This window comes from Argentina silus, assembly GCF_951799395.1.
Source record: "Argentina silus genome assembly, chromosome: 1".
Taxonomy (NCBI): domain Eukaryota; kingdom Metazoa; phylum Chordata; class Actinopteri; order Argentiniformes; family Argentinidae; genus Argentina; species Argentina silus.
The window spans coordinates 2,152,138-2,158,834 of NC_139655.1; the positions used below are offsets into that span (position 1 = coordinate 2,152,138).

General features: G+C 48.6%; 1 pseudogene across 1 annotated transcript in view; it reads left to right on the forward strand.

Annotated features, from left to right (window-relative positions):
- LOC310806975 (activin receptor type-2B-like) overlaps positions 1 to 5,284 on the forward strand; it is an 8,107-nt pseudogene extending 2,823 nt beyond the window's left edge. The window contains exons 4-10 of the transcript in view: positions 1,238 to 1,381; positions 2,271 to 2,414; positions 3,127 to 3,275; positions 3,467 to 3,581; positions 3,723 to 3,861; positions 4,261 to 4,391; positions 5,090 to 5,284. The product of the transcript in view is annotated as an activin receptor type-2B-like (transcript). The remainder of the gene's footprint in view (positions 1 to 1,237; positions 1,382 to 2,270; positions 2,415 to 3,126; positions 3,276 to 3,466; positions 3,582 to 3,722; positions 3,862 to 4,260; positions 4,392 to 5,089) is intronic.
- Positions 5,285 to 6,697: the final 1,413 nt, after the last annotated feature.

Consider the following 6,697-nt stretch of genomic DNA (forward strand, 5'->3'; position numbering starts at 1 on the left):
TCTCTCTCTCTCTCTCTCTTATTCTTGTTCTCTCTCTCTCTCTCTCTCTCTTGTTCTTCCTCTCTCTCTCTCTTTCTCTCTCTCTCTCTTATTCTTGTTCTTCCTCTCTCTCTCTCTCTCTCTCTCTCTTGTTCTCGTTCATCCTCTCTCTCTCTCTCTCTCTCTCTCTCTCTCTCTTGTTCTCGTTCATCCTCTCTCTCTCTCTCTCTCTCTCTTGTTCTTTCTCTCTCTCTCTCTCTCTCTCACTCTTGTTCTTCCTCTCTCTCTCTCTCTCTCTCTTGTTCTTTCTCTCTCTCTCTCTCTCTCGTTCTTGTTCTTCCTCTCTCTCTCGTTCTTGTTCTTCCTCTCTCTCTCTCTCTCTCTCTTGTTCTTTCTCTCTCTCTCTCTCACTCTTGTTCATCCTCTCTCTCTCTCTCTCTCTCTCACTCTCGTTCTCATTCTTCCTCTCTCTGTCTCTCTCTCTCTCTCTTGTTCTTTCTCTCTCTCTCTCTCTCTCTCTCTCACTCTTGTTCATCCTCTCTCTCTCTCTCTCTCTCTCACTCTCGTTCTCATTCTTCCTCTCTCTGTCTCTCTCTCTCTCTCTTGTTCTTTCTCTCTCTCTCTCTCTCTCTCTCTCACTCTTGTTCATCCTCTCTCTCTCTCTCTCTCTCTCACTCTCGTTCTCATTCTTCCTCTCTCTGTCTCTCTTTTGTTCTCTGTCCCTCTCCTCTCTTTCTCTCTATGTTGAGGAATGTTAAAATGGATATGTATTTGATTTCATACCTCTTTACCTATTCCACCTCTGGCACATGCTTTCTCACTCCCATTCTCTCACTCACTCCCCCCCCCCCTCTCTCTCTCTCTCTCTCTTTCTTGCCCTTTTCATCCCTCTCTCTTCGGAGGCCATCTTGTTGGCTGCCCCCAAGCAGCCAAGTAGGCCACGCGTTGCTTTGTTAATGTCTAGGTCCATCTAGTGGTGGCTAGATCGTGCCACTGCTCTGAGATATTGGTTCCCCTATGAACACATGTAACCTACATATAACTAGCACGTACCTGTTCAGCTCTGTATAGCTTATCTGTTTTGTCTCTGTTCCATGAGATGTTTTGTTTTTTATTTCGATGGAAAATTCCCATTGGACTTGACATAATGGACAAAAATCTCTGCTATCAAGGAAATTGCCATCATTTCCTAGTGGAATGGGATCAAATAACTAAGCTCCAGTCATGACCTCTGACCCTTCAACTTTGACCTCTCTTTGACCCTGGCCAGCCCGCGCCCCCGCCAGAGGAAGGGCTGAAACCCCTGCAGTTACTGGAGATCAAGGCCAGGGGGCGCTTCGGCTGTGTGTGGAAGGCCCAGATGCTGAATGAATGCGTGGCTGTCAAGGTCTTCCCCATTCAGGTGGGTAGCTGCTGGGAACCAGTAACCAGCTCTGCAACGAATCCACAAAGACAGATAAATTAGTCAAAATTCGTCTCTTTCTCAATTGTCTCAGTTGTCGATTCCTCGCGTGCTCTCCTCCGTCCTCCACTCGCTTCTACACAGAAAGGCATTGGAGGAGAATATCTAAGGGGAGGAGCCTCGACCTTCTCCTCCAATGAGTAGGAAGCGAGTGGAGGATGGAGGAGAGGACACAAGGAATCATGTTTCTAACAGTTGAGAAAGGGCCCTTATGAATGTGTTACAGCACTGGTGTTATCCTGTGTGCTCCTCTTCCTCTCCCTGAAAATATATACAGCACCAGTCAAAAGTTTGGACACACCTTCTCATTCAGTGGTTTTTCTTTATTTTTATTATTTTCTACATTGTAGATTAATATTGAAGACATCAAAACTATGAAGGAACACATATGGAATTATGTAGTAAACAAAAAAGTGTTAAACAAACCAGAATATGCTTTATATTTTAGATTCTTCAAAGTAGCCACCTTTTGCTTTGATGACAGCTTTTCACACTCTTGGCAAGTGTGTGTCCAAACTTTTGCCTGGTGCTTTACATGCATTTCAAAACTAACTACGAGATGTTGGTGTTTGTCACAAAAACTACTGCCTGTGTTAAGCTGCAGTAGATCACACCCCCAACTTAACATTCCCCACATTTCCCTCCCCTGTCTCCCCCTGATCACCCTGCCCTCTCCCCTGCCTCCCCCTGTCCACCCTGCCCTCTCCCCTGCCTCCCCCTGTTCACCCTGCTCTCTCCCCTGCCTCCCCCTGTCCACCCTACCCTCTCCCCTGCCTCCCCCTGTTCACCCTGCCCTCTCCCCTGCCTCCCCCTCCCCCTCCCCCAACAGGATAGGCAGTCGTGGACTAACGAGCGGGACGTGTTCATGACTCCGGGGATGAAGCACGAGAACCTGCTGCGGTACCTGGGCTCAGAGAAACGGGGAACCAACCTGGAGATGGAACTCTGGCTCATCACTGAGTTCCATGAGAAGGTGGGGGAGACAGGGGGAGACGGCGGGAGGGAGACGGGGGGAGACTGGGGGAGACAGGGGGAGGGAGACAGGGGGAGACGGGGGGAGGGAGACAAGGGGAGACGGGGGGAGGGAGACAGGGGAAGACGGCCGAGGGAGACAGGGGGAGACGGGGGGAGACAGGGGAAGACAGCGGAGGGAGACAGGGGGAGACGGGGGAGACAGGGGGAGGGAGACTGGGGGAGACAGGGGAAGACGGCGGAGGGAGACGGGGGGAGGGAGAGACTGGGTAGGGGAGAGAATAGGTCAACTGGTCTCCCTCTGTTCCTTCTCAGAACTGTAGCGATAGGCCAGTGATTCTTTAGTTTCCGCGCCGGTGAATGTTTTTCAATACCATGAGAGTTGTTTTGCTGCATTTAATAGTCCCCAATTTCACAGAGCCCAGTATGTTCTCTGGCTTTCATTGATCCGGATAATAAAGAAGATTTAAATAAATGAGAACATCTCTCTTTGTGCTGTCCAATATGTATACCTCACTTAAACCATAGACAACTGTTCTCTCTCCTGTGGGAGTGTCCTACTTTGACTCTAACAGCTCTGTGTGTGTGTGTATGTGTGTATGTGTGTATGTGTGTATGTGTGTATGTGTGTATGTGTGTGTGTGTGTGTGTGTGTGTGTGTGTGTGTGTGTGTGTGTGTGTGTGTGTGTGTGTGTGTGTGTGTGTGTGTTCAGGGCTCTCTGACAGACTACCTGAAAGGGAACGCAGTGAGCTGGATTGAGCTGTGTCACATTGCCGAGACGATGGCGTGTGGGCTGGCCTACCTGCACGAGGACGTCCCTCGCTACAAAGGGGAGGGGCCCAAACCGGCCATCGCCCACAGGTACCCAAAACAATCTCAGAGTAGCTTTCTTTGTGTCCATCGTCCAGACAGAAACATTGTCCCTGGGTCAGCTGATCTCAGAGCTGTGTTCTAACCCCTGCCTCCTGTCTGTCGGTATACTTTTTGCATTTTGCGTAATTCAGTCTTCTTCGTGTCATTTCAGCTAATCTCCCCAACTTTCTCTCCTGCAGGGACTTCAAGAGTAAGAATGTGATGTTGAGGACGGACTTGACAGCCATCATTGGAGACTTTGGCCTGGCGGTGCGGTTCGAGCCAGGGAAACCCCCCGGGGACACGCACGGACAGGTGTGTGTGTGTGTGTGTGTGTGTGTGTGTGTGTGTGTGTGTGTGTGTGTGTGTGTGTGTGTGTGTGTGTGTGTGTGTGTGTGTGTTAGGGTAGTGTCTGTCAGTCACTCCTGACCGACTGTCTGTTCATCTCTCTGTCAGGTGGGCACGCGGCGCTACATGGCTCCGGAGGTTCTAGAAGGAGCCATCAACTTCCAGCACGACGCCTTCCTCAGGATAGACATGTACGCCATGGGCCTGGTGCTCTGGGAGCTGGTGTCACGCTGCAAGGCTATGGATGGTGAGACACACACACACACAAGTGACCCACCTGTCCGTGCGTGTCCCCGGGGGGTTTCCCTGGCTCAAACCACACCGCCAGACCAAAGACTCCAATGATGGCTGTCAAGTCCGTCCTCAACATCACATTCTTACACACACAAGAACATCTAAAGTACTTTTCTGTCTTGTGTGTGTGTGTCAGGCCACAGACACACACACACACACAAAGACACACACACACACGCGCACACACACACACACACATATACACACACACACACAAAGACACACACACACACACACACACACACACACAAACAAACATCTAAAGTACTATTCTGTCGTGTGTGCGTGTGTGCGTGTGCGTGTGCGTGTGCGTGTGCGTGTGCGTGTGTGTGTGTGTGTGTGTGTGTGTCAGGCCCTGTGGAGGAGTTCAGGCTGCCGTTCGAGGAAGAGATCGGCCAGCACCCGTCCCTGGAGGACCTACAGGAAGTGGTGGTTCACAAAAAGTTGCGGCCAGTCTTAAAGGACTGCTGGCTCAAACACCCTGTGAGTAGTATACACAGGACTGTAACAACCCCTTTTGTACTTTCTGAGCTATGAAAATGTCATCACAGGTGATAGTTTTAATACTCATCATTGCTTTCTTTATCAAAAGGTTGGCTGGACCTCATTAAAGTCCCGTAGATTTCTTCATTACTCATTTTTTGTGTATAAAGCCCTACTGCATAATCTTCAGGCTTACCTAACCTCATTATTAAAATTCAAGGACATAAATTACCTAACCCGTTCTCAGAATTGGTTAACTCTTGAGGTTCCCTGGGGTAAAATTGGGTAAATCCGGTTTTAGTTGTAGTGCACCTAACTGCTGAAGAAAATCCTGCTGGATGTTCTGGTGCCGCTAGTTTCTTCTAATATTGTGGTTTTATATGATGTATTGATTTCTGTATCGAACTGTGTTGTATTCTGTGGTCAGGCTGCACATGCAAAAGAGGCCTTGGTCTCAGTGTGTTTCCCCAGTATAAATAAAGATTAAATAAATAAAATAATAAACATGTAATAAATGCTTAATACACAGTGAATAAACAGTCCTTACAGTGTGGTCTCCCCCCCCCCCAGCGTGGTCTAACCCTAACCCTAACCCTAACCCCCTCCCTCCGCAGGGTCTAACCCTAACCCTAACCCTAACCCCCTCCCTCCCTCCGCAGGGTCTAACCCTAACCCTAACCCCCTCCCTCCCTCCGCAGGGTCTGGAGCAGCTGTGTGAGACAATAGAGGAGTGCTGGGACCACGATGCGGAGGCTCGTCTGTCCGCCGGCTGCGTGGAGGAACGCATCTCCCAGGTCCGGCGGCTGACCAGCCCCCCGAACTCCGACTGTCTGGTCTCTGTGGTGACCTCTGTCATCAACGTGGACTTGCCTCCCAAAGAGTCCAGTATCTGAGTCCCACAACCCCAACCACCGCCACCACCGCCGCCGCCGCTCCCCAACGCAGTGCGACAACAAGCAAACAAACAACCACCCACCTTCTTCTTCTTCTTCTTCTTCTTCTTCTCAGCCTCGACGTATCTCAGACAGAACCACATGAATGCAGCTGCTATTTTATCCTGATATTGTTTTTTTATTCATTATTATTATTTCTTTCTTTTTTTTCTGATCGGATCAATATTACCAGCACACTTCTCTACGTTTTTTTTTTTTTTTTTATCAAGAGAGGATGTTCTAAGAAATAAAATAAAATAAATAAATGAAATGGACATCTCCAAGCGCATTCAGGTGCCGACAAATGAATGCTGACAAGGTGCAGGTTCCTCAACAGTCTCATCATCTCTCAGTTGTTGTTTTTGGTTTAGTTTATTCCTCTTCTGTCTTCTGGACAGGAACGCCTGTGACGACAACCAACCAACTAAACCACCCACCCAGCAACCTAGCAACCATCTACCATGTTGGACAATACATATACAACACAATGCTGCAAAAACCTTGAGGAACACAAAGACTGTTACACACAACTAACCTTCCTCAAGGGATTTTTTTTTGTTTTCACAACTTTTCCTTTCCGACAGTGTGTGCTATACAAAACCTTCGGAGCTAACGGGTGTCTCTGCAACACAGGAAGAGCAACACAAAAGACAACTGGACTGGTTTCTTTCGGGGTTCAGGTTCAGACTGGTGAAACCCTGACGTGGTTGTGTCATGCATTTCTTCGGAGTGGGTGTTCAAGTAGTTGAAAAGAAAATGGCTTGCGTGTAGAAATGGAACGTCACAGAATCTGGATATATTCCATCTTGTTTGGTACGGAGCTACTTCTCAGGTAACCAGTCGCTAGGGGGCAGGAGAGTAGGATTCAAGGTGACATGGTGACAAGCGCCCTGCTCGGTATGGACAGACCCATAGCCGCCCCTCAAGGGGCCGTGAGAGGCCAACTGTGGCGGGAGAGGCATTTCTGACCTTGTTCAGAGCCTTTTAGCTGAGATGAAATGGAGTATAAACGTGGAAGGTGCCCTAACAACCAGAAACACTACAAAACAAACCCACAACAGTCGCAAGACCATGGTTGACGATGCGTACGAATATCGTGTGCGTGAAAAGACCATGAAAAAAGTCGTGGCCAAAATGGCTAACAATTAGTAAATGATTTTCAGTGTTGGCTTTCTTATTGTTTTGTTTTTCTTCTCCTATTTTTAGTGAGTGTAATGGACGTGGGGAGTTAAGGACCTAGTCTCTACTGCACCTATCCACAGAGGCCCTTCTGAGACCTCGGCAAAGCCTACTGCTGTATTCCAACATCCACACTAGCTTACCACTCAGAATGAAGCAATGCATGATGTATTCTAAGGTGTATCCTTGTTGTTA